The sequence below is a fragment of the Malus domestica genome, chromosome 02 (assembly GCF_042453785.1).
Source record: "Malus domestica chromosome 02, GDT2T_hap1".
Classification (NCBI taxonomy): domain Eukaryota; kingdom Viridiplantae; phylum Streptophyta; class Magnoliopsida; order Rosales; family Rosaceae; genus Malus; species Malus domestica.
The window spans coordinates 36,844,191-36,860,814 of NC_091662.1; positions in this window are offsets into that span (position 1 = coordinate 36,844,191).

Sequence of the window (16,624 nt, forward strand, 5' to 3'; positions counted from 1 at the left end):
AATTCCCTCTCGGTTAGATGCTTATCAGCTTGAACTTTCATTCAACGCTGAGCCATTTCTAGATTAACCTTGAGAAGAGACAACATTCTATTCCTTTCTTGTAGAGCTTGGTCCAATGAATCCACCTTAGTAGTACCACTCTCATAGGCAGTGATTGTTGGAGGTGGTTGACTACACAAAACCTCATAGGGAGTCATCTTAGTAAAGGAATGGAAACTTGTAATATAATTGTATTCTGCCCAAGAAAGCCATAATGCCCATTTCTTAGGTTGCAAGCTACAAAAACACCTGAGGCAAGTCTCAAAACATCGATTAAGGACTTCAGTTTGGCCATCAGTTTGAGGATGATAGCCTGAACTGAAACATAATGCAGAACCTTGAAGCTGAAAAAATTCCTTCCAGAATTTGCTCAAGAAGACTGGATCCCTGTCACTGATTATTGACCGTGGCATACCATGCAGTTTAAAGATGTGATCAATGAAGTGTTGAGCCACAATTGCTGTAGAGTATGGATGTGATAATGCTACGAAATGAGCATATTTCAAAATCCTGTCAACAACCACCCAGATGACTGACTTCCCTTTGCAAGGAGGCAATCCAACAATAAAGTCCATAGAAATATCTGCCCATGCTTGAGATGGAATAGGTAAAGGTTGTAAAAAACCTGGAGGCGACAAGGTCTCATATTTGTTCCTTGGACAAACTGAGCAAGCTGCAACTCTTTCCTTAATATCCTTTTTCATTCCTTCCCAATAAAACGATCGAGTGATCCTCTTATATGTCTTTAAAAACCCCTCATGTCCTGCAGTTGGGCTTGAGTGGTGTTCATTGAAAATTTGATCTCTCCAAGAGCTAGTGGGGCTTAGTACAATCCCCCCTTATACTTCAAGATACCATTGTCAAACTGAAATTTATAATTTGCAATAGGAATTGCATCATTGTCCACTGAACAGACCAATTGTTTCTTAGAAATCACCCAAGGATCTCCCTCACTATGCCTGTGAAGATCATCTATCCATGTAGAGTATGGATATGAAATTGCAGTCAATTGAACTTCTTCTAACAACTGTAGGGGTGAAGAAGTAGTATTGAGAGGAGACCTAGATAGAGCATCAACATCTTGATTGTCTTTTCCCTGTTTGAACTGGATTTCATAAACAAATCCCAATAGCTTAGTTACCCACTTATGCTAAAAAGGTGTATGTGCTCTTCCCTGAAGGAAGTACTTCAAACTATGATGGTCCATTTGTATAATAAAATGATTCCCAACCAAATATGACTGCCATTTGTGAATAGCATGGATAATGGCAAGCATTTTTCTTTCATAGGCCAACAGTGATTGATTTCTTGGACACAAGGCCTTGCTGGTAAAAGCAATTGGTCTCCCTTCTTGTTGGAGCACTGCACCAATACCCGTACCAGATGCATCACTTTCAATAATGAAGGGCTTGTTGAAATATGGTAATGCAAGTACTTAAGGAGTGAGCATGGCTTGTTTCAAAGTGTAAAAGGCTTCAGTGGCCTCTTGGGTCCAAGAAAAATTGTCTTTCTTGGTTAATGCAGTCAAAGGCCCAATGATCTTACCATAACCAAGAATAAACTTCCTATGGTAACCTGTTAAGCCCAGGAACCCTCTCAATGCTTTAACAGATGTTGGAATAGGCCACTTAGTAATGGCTTCCAGTTTGCTAGGGTCTGCAGCAACACCCTCCTTGGAAACAATATGTCCTAAATACTCTACCTAAGATTTGCCAAATGCACACTTTGATTGCTTGACATATAAGCTATGCTTCTTCATTGTATCAAATACTATCTTCAAATGAGACAGATGGAGAGACCAAGAAGAACTATACACTAAAATCTCACCAAAGAAGACTAGGATGAACTTTATGAAATATGGTCTAAAAAGCTCATTCATAAGGCACTAAAATGTGGTCGGGGCATTGGTTAAACCAAATGGCATCACCAAGAATTTGTAGTGCCCATCATGTGTTCTAAAAGCTGTTTTCTCAACATCATTTGGGTGCATACGGATTTGATGATAACCTACTCGTAAATCTAATTTGGAAAAGAAATGTGCACCAAACAATTCATCTAGTAATTCATCTATAAAGGGAATTGGAAACCTATCTTTAACAGTGATGTCATTGAGGCCTCTATAATCCATGCGCATGCGCCATGTTCCCTCTTTCTTTCATACCAATATAACTGGAGAAGAATAAGGGTTGTTGCTTACTCTAATAAATCCAGCCTGCAGTAATTCCTTCACATATTTCTCTATCTCACTTTTCTGCACCAGATTATATCTATAGGGTCTGCTATTGGGTGGTTTACTCCCTTCAATTAATGGGATCCTGTGATCTTGAATTATGTGAGGAGGTAAACTACTTGGAGTAGCAAAGATAGCCTTATATTCCTTCAATAATTGATGTAATTGCTGAAGTTGGTTCATGGACAAATTATCCGAGTTAGCAGTCACCATTGCAGGATTCATCTGTAGGTTTTGGACTTTTTCTGCTGCAATGTGACATAAAACTGCTCCTACCATGGTCTTTAGCAATGCAATAAGTCACTGCCCCTTTTTGGAACTGCATATACAGTTTTTCAAAGTCCTAGAGAATTGGACCCAATGTTCTCAACCATTGCACACCAAGCACAACATCACAACCTCCTAATTGAATGGCATACAACTCTGTGATACAAGTGTAGTTCTAGATCTTTACTGAAATCTGAGCCAATGTACCATGAGTCGAAACCTTACCCCCTTCAGCTATTTTTACATTAAAAGTATGCCCTGTGTCAAGAGTACCCCTCACCCTTTTAGCCAAGCCAAGATCTACAAAATTATGGGAACTCCCCAAATCGATAAGAATAGTAACAGGATAGTTCTTGATAAACCCATGGACCTTCATAGTGTTAATGGTTGGTGGTGCAGGTATTCTAAATAATGCACAAGCTATGATTTCTAACTGTTCATTATCCATTTCTTCACTAACACAAGAATCAGAGTCTTGAACATTAATCAAAAGCATTTGTTTCGTATCACATGTATGCCCTTTAAAGTATTTCTCCTTGCAATGAAAACATAAACTATTCTTCCTATAGAAATCTACCTCTTCAGGGGTTAAGCTTCTCACATTAAGAGTTGTAGGTTTATTCTCATGCATAACATTGGAATTCAATGTTTGTAAAGGTGAACGAAAAGTGGACTGAACTGCAGAATTCTTAGGGAAAGATTTCACCTTTAAGTCGGCTAATTTGGTATCCAGCTGCTGTGTAATGGTCGAAGCTTCCAATACATCTTTAGGCTTCAAGATCTTGACATCGTGTCTGAGTTCTGGTTTCCAACCCCCGATAAAGCAAGATTTGAGAAGAGATGGGCTAATGTCCTTCCTTCGATTTGCCAAACGTCTTAACTCCAAGATGTAATCGCGCAAAGTACATGTTTGCCTCAGTTTAACCAAACTCTCTGCAGAGTCTTCCAACTCCGATGGACTAAATTCCTAGCACAAAACCTTTGAAAATTCTTCCCACGAAGGGAAATTCTCCAAGCAACGAGCCCATTAAAACCATTGTAAGGCCTCCTCTTCCATATGAAACGATGCGAGCTTCACCTTCTTGGAGTCTTCAATGTTGAAAAACTCAAAGTAGTGTTCCACTTTGTAAATTCATCCTAGTGGATCATCCCCTTCCATGAATCTTTGGGAATTTCATCTTCAAGAATGGTTGTCGTGGCTGCTGATTGAAATTCTACCCAACATCATGACAATTGCCGTTCCCATTCATTATGTCATGAAATTGATTGTCGCCGAGAGAGCTTCTGAAGATTCACCTATCGAACTGCCATTGCAGCGCGCCATAAAGGATTGAAGCTGATGAATGATTAATTCTTGTGCTTGAAGCTAATGAAGAATCGAACTCTGTATTGATTTAACCTCTTCCTGCGAAGCACTGAATTTTTCCTGTGTGGCCTGGACCTCACTGATCTTGGATTCGAGATTCGAAACCCTAGACTCCTAGACTCCATGGTTCTTCGTGATGCTTGTCGCATCACACAACAGGAAGGATTTAGGGGAAGAACAACTGGCTCGATACCAATTGTTCAGCCCTTTCTCCACTTCTTCCTAATTGCACAGAGAATAACGAACAAAAATGCAACAATTTTTCAGTAACTGCTTTCCCATCTGTTACAACTTGCTATTTATCTCTTATTCTCTAAACAACTACTAACAACCCTATACACCTGTCAACATCTTTTTAGCCCACATGGCAGACGGAATCCTATCAGAGAGAGGGGTGCGGTGTCAAGGAGAGAGAAAAAGTTTAATGCAATTCCAACATGTGTATTATCTCACCCTATTGTGTCTCTATTTATAGTAATAAGAAAGGTAAATTCCTTATGCAATAGGTATTACAACTGAACTATGATACTATCTAAAAGATAAGATATGATAGAATCTCATAAAAAAACTTTTTAAGATTTACACAATCATATTTACATCGTAATTATGACTGCAACAGCCTAAACACTATTGTGGTTACATTAATATAAATTATAGAACAATACGTTGATAATGATGAAACAATAAGGTCGGCTCGCGATTTCGGAAGCCCAATGCTAAACTTAAACAGAGGCCCTAGAATTTTGGTTGTTGTATTATTGTTTTCATTTTTCATTTTTCGAATTTTTTATGGAAATTAATTATATAAATTTGAATTATGAGAGAGAGCATCTAGTACTTTGTTCTAATGGTGTGAGTTAGAAGTTTTAAGTTTGTTGAGTTTGATATCAAATTATTATGGATGGCCGATTGTGTTGTGTAACCTCAACCCCGCACTCCATTAATCTATGCTATAGTATTAATACTAGTAAAAATGCTTGCGCGTTGCTAAGGGATTTGAATGCACCAGTCAGCCATAACCACATGAATAAGACACACTTAACCTGAAAAAAATTCAACATAATCATAAACGAACAAAAGGGATAGATGAGTGAACAGCGCTGGTAAGATAAGCAATTCGGGTTTTATATACATTAAACATAGCTGATTACAAAAGATATGGTTGCAAAAAATGGTATGTTTCCTTGAGAAACATAAGCAACATGCATTTTACACATATATTGCCCTTCAAGTTAAGATGGCAAAATATTTTAGCAATTAAACAAAAAAGCCAAAAAAGTGTGTTGTTCTTGTTTCAGCAGCTAATCTTTCAAGCACTAATGTCCAAAGTAAAAAAGATACAGGATGCCTGTTTCCATAAGACACAAAAGAAACAGAAGCAAGATGCAGTCCACACATATTTTGCCCCTGTAGTTAAGGTGGCAAAATACATGTCTTACAGGTCATGCACCTGTTTTAGCAGTTAACAAAAAACATTAAAACTGTTCTGTTGTCATTTCAGCAAGGAAGTTCTCAAGCACATGTTCAAAGGAAAAAACATGGATGCCTTTGTAGCAACTGATAACGGAGACTGCGATCATTCATTTTTTATGTAGGCGTCTTCCGCATTATAGCAAAAAACATAAACACTAGTTTAGAAAACACTGGTATGACAGATGTTATGTAGGCGTGTGTGCGAAAAACAAATTGTAATTTACCTATGTTTGGTTTTTTTGGCTTTAGACTTTGTTCTGAGTGCAGTTATTGGCTCTTTGTCCACGGGCTCAATCTTAAGAACAACCAGATTGTGGAATTCTCAAGCAATTCTAGCAGAATTGGTTGTCTTTGTTTGCTTGCTGCGAGGTTTTTTTGCTGTGAATGAAGGTACAATTTATAAGGTTAGAGAGAAACATGATAGGCATGGAAAAGAGTGAAAGAGTGGTGCGAAAATATTGGTTAACAGATTTTGATAAGCGGCAAAACACATATGTATACCCAAGATAAGCAAGCACATTTATTAACATTTACACATGAGACGATAAGTGAGAGGAAATGACACGCCCTGATCCCAATATTCCCAAATACCATAATCGGCATGTGCTAACCGACACTTGAAGGTGACGAAGCCATTTTTAATGTGAAAGAATACAACTAATCAAGAATAATGTGAAAGAATTATTATAAAAAGGCATGAACAAAGGAATATGTCCTACCCTGAGAAGACTCGAAGATCCCTATGCGGAAGTGTCCTGACGCTGGGATTGTGTGTCTCGATTCTAACTCCTGAAGAGGGCGCAAAACCAAAAGAGTAAGTGGACCAAAGTTTATAATAAAAGTACTAATAAGAAGAAAACCATTTTATTTATGAACATACTAACCCCCTGTTTTGAAAACACATATATAATACTACATAGTAGGTTTTCTGAAAACTCTAGTATGCCATGAAAATCATTCGTAAAACATATGTGTAAAACAATGCTCAATAATAATGGTGATGTCACTGCCCAAAGGCAAATCTGTAATCTCATCAATGTTGTACTCACTAGGGGTATTATAGTAGCCCGAAGGCATAACCATTACCAAAGGTGAAGTTGTACGACACTGAATTACGCCAGTGAAGAAACCATGGTCCATCACCCGAAGGTTAAGCCATTATAAGCTTAAACAAATAAGGCCATTATAAGCTTAAACAAATAAGTTCGTATTAGAAGTTGAATCAATTAAGGCCATTATAAGCTTAAACAAATAAGTTCGTATTAGACGTTGAGTTAGTTTTGGGCTTCATGACCCAATGGATTTTAAACCGGTAAGCCCATTAATTTAAGTTGTATGTCTACCGTAATGAAAGATATTCTTCAGTTTCTATTTTCGTGCTTTTTTGGTTCTCTCTCTGCATTCTTCATTTTCTTCAACTGCACATTTATGATGGTATCAAGAGCTCAGGTTCTTCATCGGTCCTGAGTCTCAGTGATAATCCGGTCTAATTTGTGAAGAATCTTGCTGGAATTGACATGTTTTGTGGCGGGATTCGAGATCTTTAACAATGGCGGTGCCCAATTCAGCAATGATCTTTAACAATGGCGGTGTGCGATTCGAGATCTTTTACAATATGATAAGGATAGTTATTGTAGCCATGGAATCTCCTATCACTTTCAAAGAATTTCGAACACAACTTCTTAGTACTAAAAAGACTATTGAAGATTTACAAAGCTCAGTCTAATTTCTCATGTCTGACAGTCCAATTTCTCATGTTTGGGATATATTCACATGGAGAATCATCTGCTCCAAGATCAGAGGACAATTCTGTTAAGGAGAATCATCAATTGATTAAGCTCAAAGGCAGTTTTACTAAGGAGAGTCTTCTATTCAAAATGGTCATAAATTTCATGGAGGTACTGGTTTTGTGGGTTAATATCAGAGATCCAATGACAATGGAAATAACATTCATCAAAGGAATGGAGGACAACAGCTTACCTCTAATAGAAGTATGAGTGGTTTTAATGGCTCCAGATACATTATCTAAACCAAGATTTAATGGAGGTGGCAATGGTGGTTTCAATAACAGAAATAATGAAGTTTCTCTGGTTCCCTTGCCAATAACACAAAGGGGGTTCATCCTGGACAAATTGGAATGGCAACAATGGACATAAGTCAAATATCATACCTGCGTGTCAAATTTATAGCAAAACAGGGCACACTGCTCCAAATTGCTTTTACATAAATGAACAACAACCTTCATTTGCTAGTGGAATTCCAGAATGTCAAATATGTGGAAAAAGAGATCACCTTGCTCTCAGCTGGCTTAACAGGAGCAACTGTGCATTTCAAAGTGCTCAACTACCTCCATTACTCACTGTCATGGCTGCTGATTCTTCAGCTGATTTCAATTCTAATAAAGCCTGGATAATGGATACCCGTGCAATTCACCATATGACTGGAGATATTGCTATTTGAATATATGCTCACACCTTTTAAGGGAGAAAAAAAAACTTATAGCATTGAAGAACTATAGGAATAGAAGATCATGAGTTTAACACTCAAATGAGCAACCAACATTTAGACACTAAAAAAGATCACACATCCTTGTGAGAGAATTGATACTTGGTCCAATAGTATTATTGTTTTAATTTTTCATTTTTCATTTAACTATTGTATTATTATTTTCATTTTTCATTTTTCGGATTTCCTACATAACTTAATTAGATAAATTCAAATTATGAAAGGGAGGGCCCCTATTATTTTGGTCTAGTAGTAATTTTTGACTTGTGAGATTTTTTTTTTCAAAAAAAGAGGGACAACTAGTGGCAAGTCACGATTATCCACCCCCTTCCGAGGGTTAGGAAGACTCATAGAGACATTTTAGCCTCCCTCTGGTCACAAGTCTGGCTTCCACACCAGCAGTGGATTTCTAACCCAAGACCTTCAATTTTTAATACAAGCAATTCGTTTCTCCTAAGACTTAGGAATTAATATTATAATATAATTCTGATTGTATTCTTGATTTTTAGAGATCCTTACGCTAAAAGGGAATTTAAACCACATTATTGCTAGCTCATTGTAAGGTTAGGCTCACTCCCTCCCTTTAGTGTAAATAATATCGTTTGTTCAAAAAAAAAGTCTACATATTTGTAAAAATAGGTCTTTGTACTCTTCTCTCTAGCTTTTTCTCTCTGTAGAATTTTCTCTCTTGCCCAAAAAAAACCTCAAATCTTCTTTTCGCCGCCGACTCCTTCCTTCCGTTGGGGCCGGCAGGCAACCCCTGCATTTCCTCACCTTTTCCTTTTCTTTCTAGCCAGCTACCCCTACCCACTCACTAAGGCATCCCTTCTTCAATATTTCCTATTTTCCTTCCCTTTCTCTTTTTTGTTTTCGACTTTTCTCCTAAATTTCTAATTTCCTTGAGCTTGTCTCAATCTCCTTGAGTTTATCTCATATCAGGGCTTTTATGCTCTTTTCTTCCTCCGTTGCCTCTCTTCGTCGTCAATTTTCCACCGCCAACCTTTACCAGTCAACATATCACGTGTCTCCCATAGGTGGCATACTTATGTTGGGTGGTCGCTAAAATGTTGTTTTTAGCACTATTTGGTAGGATTATGGGAGCGCTTTTGCGCGGGTGGCTTGCTCATCCTCATTTCCATTTTCTGTTCATCCAGCTTGTTCGTGGGTTCTTCCTCTTGGTGGTGGTGGCGGATAGGAGATGGTGGCTTAGCTGCTGTGGTGAAGTCAGCATTCTTCCTGATCTAGGATTTTTGTTGGGGTGGGCTTGCTCTTTTTGGGCTTTTTTGTTGTATTTTCGTTTCGACTATGCTTGTATTGCGACTGCCTTTGGACTTTCTAGTTCATGTAATAGTTTTTTTATTTAATGAAAGCTTTTACACAAAACTAACTCAACTATGAGTAGCACTACAATTTTATACCTCATGTTTTAAACTGTACAATGTCATACCTCAATTTACGAATTCATTGCAATGTCATACCTTCTTTAACTTTCGTCAATTTATATGTTAACTGCTAACGTAACAAAAGCAAGGCCTCATGTTTAATGACATATAATTAAATCTTTGCCACGTGGCAAAAAAATAATTTAAAAATAATAATAATTTCATAATGACAGAAACAAGAAAATCTATTTAAAATATAAATACATTAGTTAATTAAAATTTTAACAAAATGAAAAAAAATGAAAAACTTAATAACCCTAATTTCCCCCACCCCTCGGCTCCAAATTGAGATCCGCCGATCCACCATCACGATTCGCGACTCCACTAACCTTATTCCATCTTAGTCGCACGGCCACCATCCCAACTTCACCAACTCGAACTCCAGCGATACCAGTGACTCCCCACGCGACTGAACTGCAATTTACTCAGACAAGTTCATGGTTGAATTTCAGATCTAGATCGTGGGTTTTCCGGCCGAACCCACAACCTCTTTCTTCTCACGGGGGCGCGGTGGTGAACCTTTACAGCCTGTGCATGACGTAGCATGACGATGAGGACCTCGATTTTGATCCGTACATAATGTCCGACTTCGACGAAGAAAACCCACCACTCGAATCCGAAGAGCTGAAACTTGAATTCATCAGGAACTCAGTTCTGGTGACTGTTTCTCGAATTTTTTATCTCGAAATCTACCATGGAATTTCGTAGAACAGGTACCGATATCTCTATTGTGGGTTCGTCAATGGACCGGTAAATGGAGTCGATGAGGGTGGAAAAGAGATGGGTTGTCTCTGCTGTGTCCATAGGAGCGGCCATCTCGATTTTTTGGGAGTGATTTGATATCCCACCTCTCCATTTTTGTCTGGTTTTATAGTGGTTCAAAATCAGTATTGGGAAATAGCTGTTCTGGGTTTGAGAATGCATCTGGGGTTGTAAGGAACTGGCTGTGTGATTGCTGGAGGGGAGGATGAAGATGATTGTTTAATCTTTTTTATTGTTAGAAAAAAAATAATTAATTAACTTATATAATTATATTTTAAATAGATTTTCTTGTTTTTGGCACTCTTCAAATTATTAAACTTAAAAATAATAATAATAATAATTGTTACGTCAGCCGTTAACAAATAAATTGAGAGAATTTTTAACGGATGTATGACATTGCAACGAATTCGTAAATTGAGGTATGACATTATAATGTTTAAAACATGAGGTATGAAGTTGTAATGTAACTCATAATTAGGGTAATTTTGTGTAATTTACCTATTTTTATATGGTATGAACCAATTTATATTTCAAACCCTAGTGTGCTGCAACCCCCTCCCCTCTCTGACCTAATTATTTTTTCTCGTCTCCTTCTACTATGGTAGCAGCTTCTTCGTCTTCCACTCCCTCTCTTCCTTCCGGATCTAACATGGCTCACCTTTTCAAGCTTACGAAGAGCAATTTTCTCAACTGAACATGTCAGATGCGTCCCTTCTTGATTGTTCATGATCATTTCCCTCATGTTGATGGCTCTTCCTCTGCACCTGACCTCGAGCTTCATGTTGTTGCTCTTGCCAAGCATTAATTAAAAACTATTAAAAAAACCTTATTACAACAGTAGCCATATAATTTAATCTCACATTAAATTTTTACCGTTGGATTCTTTGATCTCACTTACATTTTTCATATGATTATTAGTTGTTTTAAAAAATATTTTCTTTAACGAGTATCAGGTCAGGTCATATTACCCGTTAATATTAACAGATCAAATTTGGGTCGGGTGATATTGATCATTCATTTTAAAGGGTTTTACACAACAAACTCATTAAAATATTGAATATGTCATGAAAATGACATGAACATAACAAACGGTATACGAATACTAGGTCTATAGCTTTTATGAACAATCCTATAGGATTCCAAGTGGTGCATTGAAATTAGCATCAATTTGCCAAAGACAAACTGCCAGCATGCACAATTTTCCTTTTCAATATAAAATAGGGAACTTTAACGAAAAAATTTTGGTACTGTTCATTTTAGTGAAAAACCACATTTCTACACTAAAAAGTCAATCATGGTACTATTCACTTTACCCTTTATTTTGTATTTATCGTTAAAACTCAAAATTTTCAAGTCATTTTCATTAGTTTTCCTTATAAAATAAACATTGGGTTGTCTATGACAAGCCACCAACACATAAGCCAACCCGTTTGAATATAGGGAAAACTAATGGAAACACCCTAGAAAACTTTCATTTAACCTTAAGGACAAATAATTTCAAAAATGGCAATATTGCCCTTGGAAACCTTCTGACAGAAAAAACCAAAAGTATCCCAATCTCCAACATCCATCAGAAGTCACATGCTCTTCATCAAAGCAAATATAAAAACTTTAGGAGAAAAAACTATGCAGCAGGTTCACATGCAAAGCAAAAGACAAGCAAGTTCACATGCAAAGCAAAATGAGACAAGCAAATTCACATGCAAAGCAAGAGTTAGACACATTTCAGAAACAGTGCTGATATTTTCAACAACAGTAGAAGCAAAGTGACAAGTACCAAAGAGATGTCCACACCATCCATTTGAAAATTTTTATACCGTTGTATCCTCATTCAGTATATATAAGTGGAGTTCCATTCATTGTAAAAACAACTCAACATTACAACACACAACACACCTCTCAACCTCAGCATCTCAACACCCTACGATCACCATATACTCACACCATCTTCATACTCTCAAGCATCCTTAGTCTTCATAGCATCCTCATAAACACTTCCTTGTAAACACTTTCTTATAAACAACTATCTTTGTAAACATTATATATATATATCAATAAAAGTTCAAGTGTACATATTCATGCAATCTCCAAGTCTTAAGTAAGCTTTCTTTTTTTTTTCTTTAGGGTGTTTGTTTAATTATACTTCTAGTCCAAAATAGGGAAACACTATTGTAGTTATATTATTAACCTGCTAAATAGACGATCATACTTTGTTCGAGCACTCTGTTATAGTTGAATGCTTGCCATACAAATAACTGGATATTAACTAGGGTACCTTTGAGTTCTTCGTACCTCTGAGTTCAGCCGTTAAGGTCTTATACCTACATACCTACATTGTAAGTGGTCATCATGCTGAAACATGTCGAGTTACATGTGCAAGGTTTTATGTCTAGTTGTTATAATGGTCATCCAACTATTTAACCGGGCCTGCTATGCGAATCTGGTATCAGAGCCAAAGTTTAGCATTTTAATAGTATAATTATAATAGTAAAGTACCTTGAGGACGGAAGTCATTGATACAACTGATATCACACTTGTTTATTTTGTATGAACAACAAATATTATTGTACTTATCATCCACAACCACCAGGTATTTATTGTCTCAGACACCCAACTATAATTAACATAAAGAGAAGATTAGCATATATATCCAAAAGAATTAGCAGTACTTTGAAGAAGCAAAAGTTTTATCTTGGTTATCTTGAACATCATTCATTTATTAGTAAATATAACAACACATAAGTGCAGCATAGAGTTTTAAAAGCAAAAAGAGCAACATATCAAGTTTTAGAGACCTTGAGAGAAGAAAGAGAGTTTCTAAGAAACCAGTTAACCGTAACTTTAGAGAAATATAGATTGTAATTTACGATAGATTACCTTAATTTAGAAATTAGTGAACCACAAAAAAGAAAAATAACCTTAGACCAAAATAGTTTAGTTTGTTATTTTCCATTAAGAAAGCATAATCATATTTTGCATAGTGAAGAAAATGCACAAGTCAATAGTATTGTAGATCTTATTATTAGTCAAGCAGAAAATATAAAATTAGAAAATAATAAGCATAATCCTTTGCTAAACCAGTTGTTAGAGCATTTTAAAAAAAATTCCATAAAAACAATTAGACAAAATTTAAACTATATTACTTCTTAGTTAGAAGATAATAATAAAAATATTCAAAGGTTTCCTAGCAAAAGAGAGATAAAAGAGCTTGTTGACCTCATAGATAGTAAGTCGAAGCAAGTAGAACTTAGATCGTTAGAAGTAGTTGAGCAGTTGAAATTAGAAGTTCAAAAAATTCAATTAGTGCAAAAAGAGTTGAGTGAACAAGTAGATAAGTTGCATAATAAAATAGATAAATTATTAGTTTAATGACCGATTCTAGAACTAGCAGAAAATATATCCAAGCTTTAAAAGAAATTAGTAAGTTAGATAAAGAATCAGTAGGTTTAACAGATTTTTCAACACAAGTAGCCAGTAGTAATATTCCTATTAGGAAAAATAATTTAATTATTCAATTAGTTTTATATTTGGCTGAAAAATTAGATCAAGTTGAAGAACACATAGCAGAAATAAATCAAGATTTACATAACACATCTTCATCACTTTCATCATCTTTGCTAGATAAATTAGAAAATTTAACTTTAAGTGCAAATAATAGTATTAGAAGACCTAAGCTAAATCCTTTTGATAATAGAAAATGGAACTCTTTAGAAAAAAGGAAAAGAAAGAGTTAAAGCTGAAGATATTTATCCAAATGAGGAAAAAGCACAAGAATTTATTCTAAGAGGTTTTGAGAGAACACAGAAAAATAAATATAATTTGTATCAATTAGGTTTATTTGAAAACATAAGTAGAATTGTAAGTAACATCAGTCAACATGAAGTTAGCTATATTGATAAAGAAGTTACACTTAATTTGTAAAGAAGCAATTACTCATTTGAGAAAATCACATTTCAGTCATATTCATATAGGAACAATATTAATTGGAATAGCAAGATTAACCAGAGCACAAATAGGCACAAAAACATTAGTATACATATATGATGATAGATAAGATAATCACCAACAAGCAGCAATAACAACAGCTGAAGTATATTTAAGTTCAAACTTAGCAGTCATAGGTTATATTCCAAATTATGTTATGACAATTAATGAATTTAGTAAATATATTAAAGTGAGCATAAGAACAAAAAATTACAATATAAAAGGAGAGTATAGAAATTTGTGTATTAGCTTAATGTATATTGGTAAAGTGTCTGATAAATATAATCATAAGTTTAATTTAGAGTTTCAAAATTTAGTTCAAACATTTGGTAGTAAATATGATAGAAGCAAAACTCGTAGATAAAAACTTTTTAGAATGAACTCAGTGGACATTACCTAATTTACAAGTAACAAGAAATAGACAACCAAATAAAGTACAAATATAGAAAACTAGTACAGGTCAAGCAACAATTAGGTTTAGTAATTACAAGCAACTAGAAAAAACGGAAGAGGATGATCGAAAATGAGAGTATATACATATGGCTTTTGATAATTTAGATATTAATTTAGTTGAAAAAAAAAAATTGATCGTATTGCAGATAAGCTTATAGAATATATTGATCATTTAGATGAAGAAGAGCACTCAGAAAAATATAAGACATATGATTTAGAATTTCAGATGAAGAGATGGAAGAATTAATTTTAGAAATAGGAGTAGAACATATTTTAGGATAAAAAAATTATAATAATTTATTAGAATTGAAAGAAGAATGTAATTCAGTAGAAGAAAGTAGTACATCAAGAGTAGAAAATCCAGGACATGCAAGTAGAATTGATCAACAATTTTTTAGACCAACAAATGAACAATATAATGAAAAAGCAAAAATAGATTACATAGAAGAAAGTATGATAAAACCACCTAGAAAAAATAGGATTCCATATTTAAGAGGGTTAGAACAAATTAATATAGCTGGTAATATGTTAAATTTAGATAATGTAAATCCACAAGATTGGGAAAGAACAATTGAAAGATGGGAAAAAGGTTGCGTACATGCAGCATTAATGTTAGATTTTAGTAATTCACAAAATATGTTAGATTATTTTGAACATACTTTAGATGGTTTAGTTTTTTATTATTTCCAGTCATGGAAAGTTCAAAATCCATAACAGCATCATGCAGCTAAAACACTTTTTAATATTTATGGTTTTGTTATTTTGATTAAACAAGAATTTTTAAATCATAATAAGTTAGATGGCAGAAGCGAACAAAAACAAATAAGAGCAATTAAAAATTTAGAACAATTACAAATTTGTGATTTACAATATATAGCTGAGTATACCACAGATTTCTTTAAATATTTAGGAAGAACAAGTAGAATTAGTGATATTAATTTATTAGATACTTATATGACAAACATAAAAAGACCAATAGGAGAAAAGATTTGGAATGAATGGCAAAAGCATCCAAAGAAAAATGATATTGCAATAGGATCTAGAATTCAACATATATATGATATACTTAGACAAGAGTGTAGGCAAATAAAAGCTAAAAGACAAATTAGAAAACAATTTTACATGAGCTGTAAAAATATAGATTTACCACAACAGTATAGTTGTCATAAGAAACATGAGTATAAGAAAATATACAAAAAAAAATATAAGTCATACAAACCATACAAATAGCATAAGAACTTTAGCATAAGACCTTCAAGAACATATAGGAAGAGAAAATATATTCCAAAACAATTTAGGAAAAGAAGTGGCAGACCTTGGATTAGAAAATATAAAGCACCAAAAGATAAGAGTAGTTGTACATGTTATTCATGTGAAGAGATTGGACATATTAGACCTAAGTATCTAAAATTAGGAAAACAACCCAGAAAAAAAGTACATATGGAGTGATTAAGTTAGAAGAAGATAAAGATATACAGTCAATATATAGCTTAGATGATTTAAGTGATAATGAGAGTATTTATAGTATTGAAAGTATAAATATGATAAATTCAGACTCGGAAGATTCAAGTAGCACAAATAGTGATTTAGAAGAGTATATGTGTGTATTCATAAAAGAACAACATGAAGAAGAATATAAATACATTAATTTAGGTTGGCCAGAAAAATGTCATAAGTGTAGTAAATTAGTTGCAAATAAATACTATAATACATATTCAATATTATGTGAAAAGTGTTATAATAATAAGTTATTAGAAATTAATTCAGCAGAATCACAAGAAAATACTGAAATATTAGGAAATATTATTTATAGTATAGAAAAGCCAAAAAATAGTTCTTTAATTACTATAAGTTGTGAAATAGAATTAGTAAAAGAACATAAGATACAAAAACAGCTATGATGGATACATGGAGTACAAAGAGTGTCATAAGAGAAGAGTTAGTACCAGAAAAATATAGATAAAAATTAGCAAAACCAGTGAGAATAACACAGTTTGATGAGAGACCAGTTTACTTAACACATTGCATTAATAATGAGTCCATTAAAATGGAAAAAACAACAATTTAATTTACCGCTAACATTTGTTTCACCAGTAGGATCAT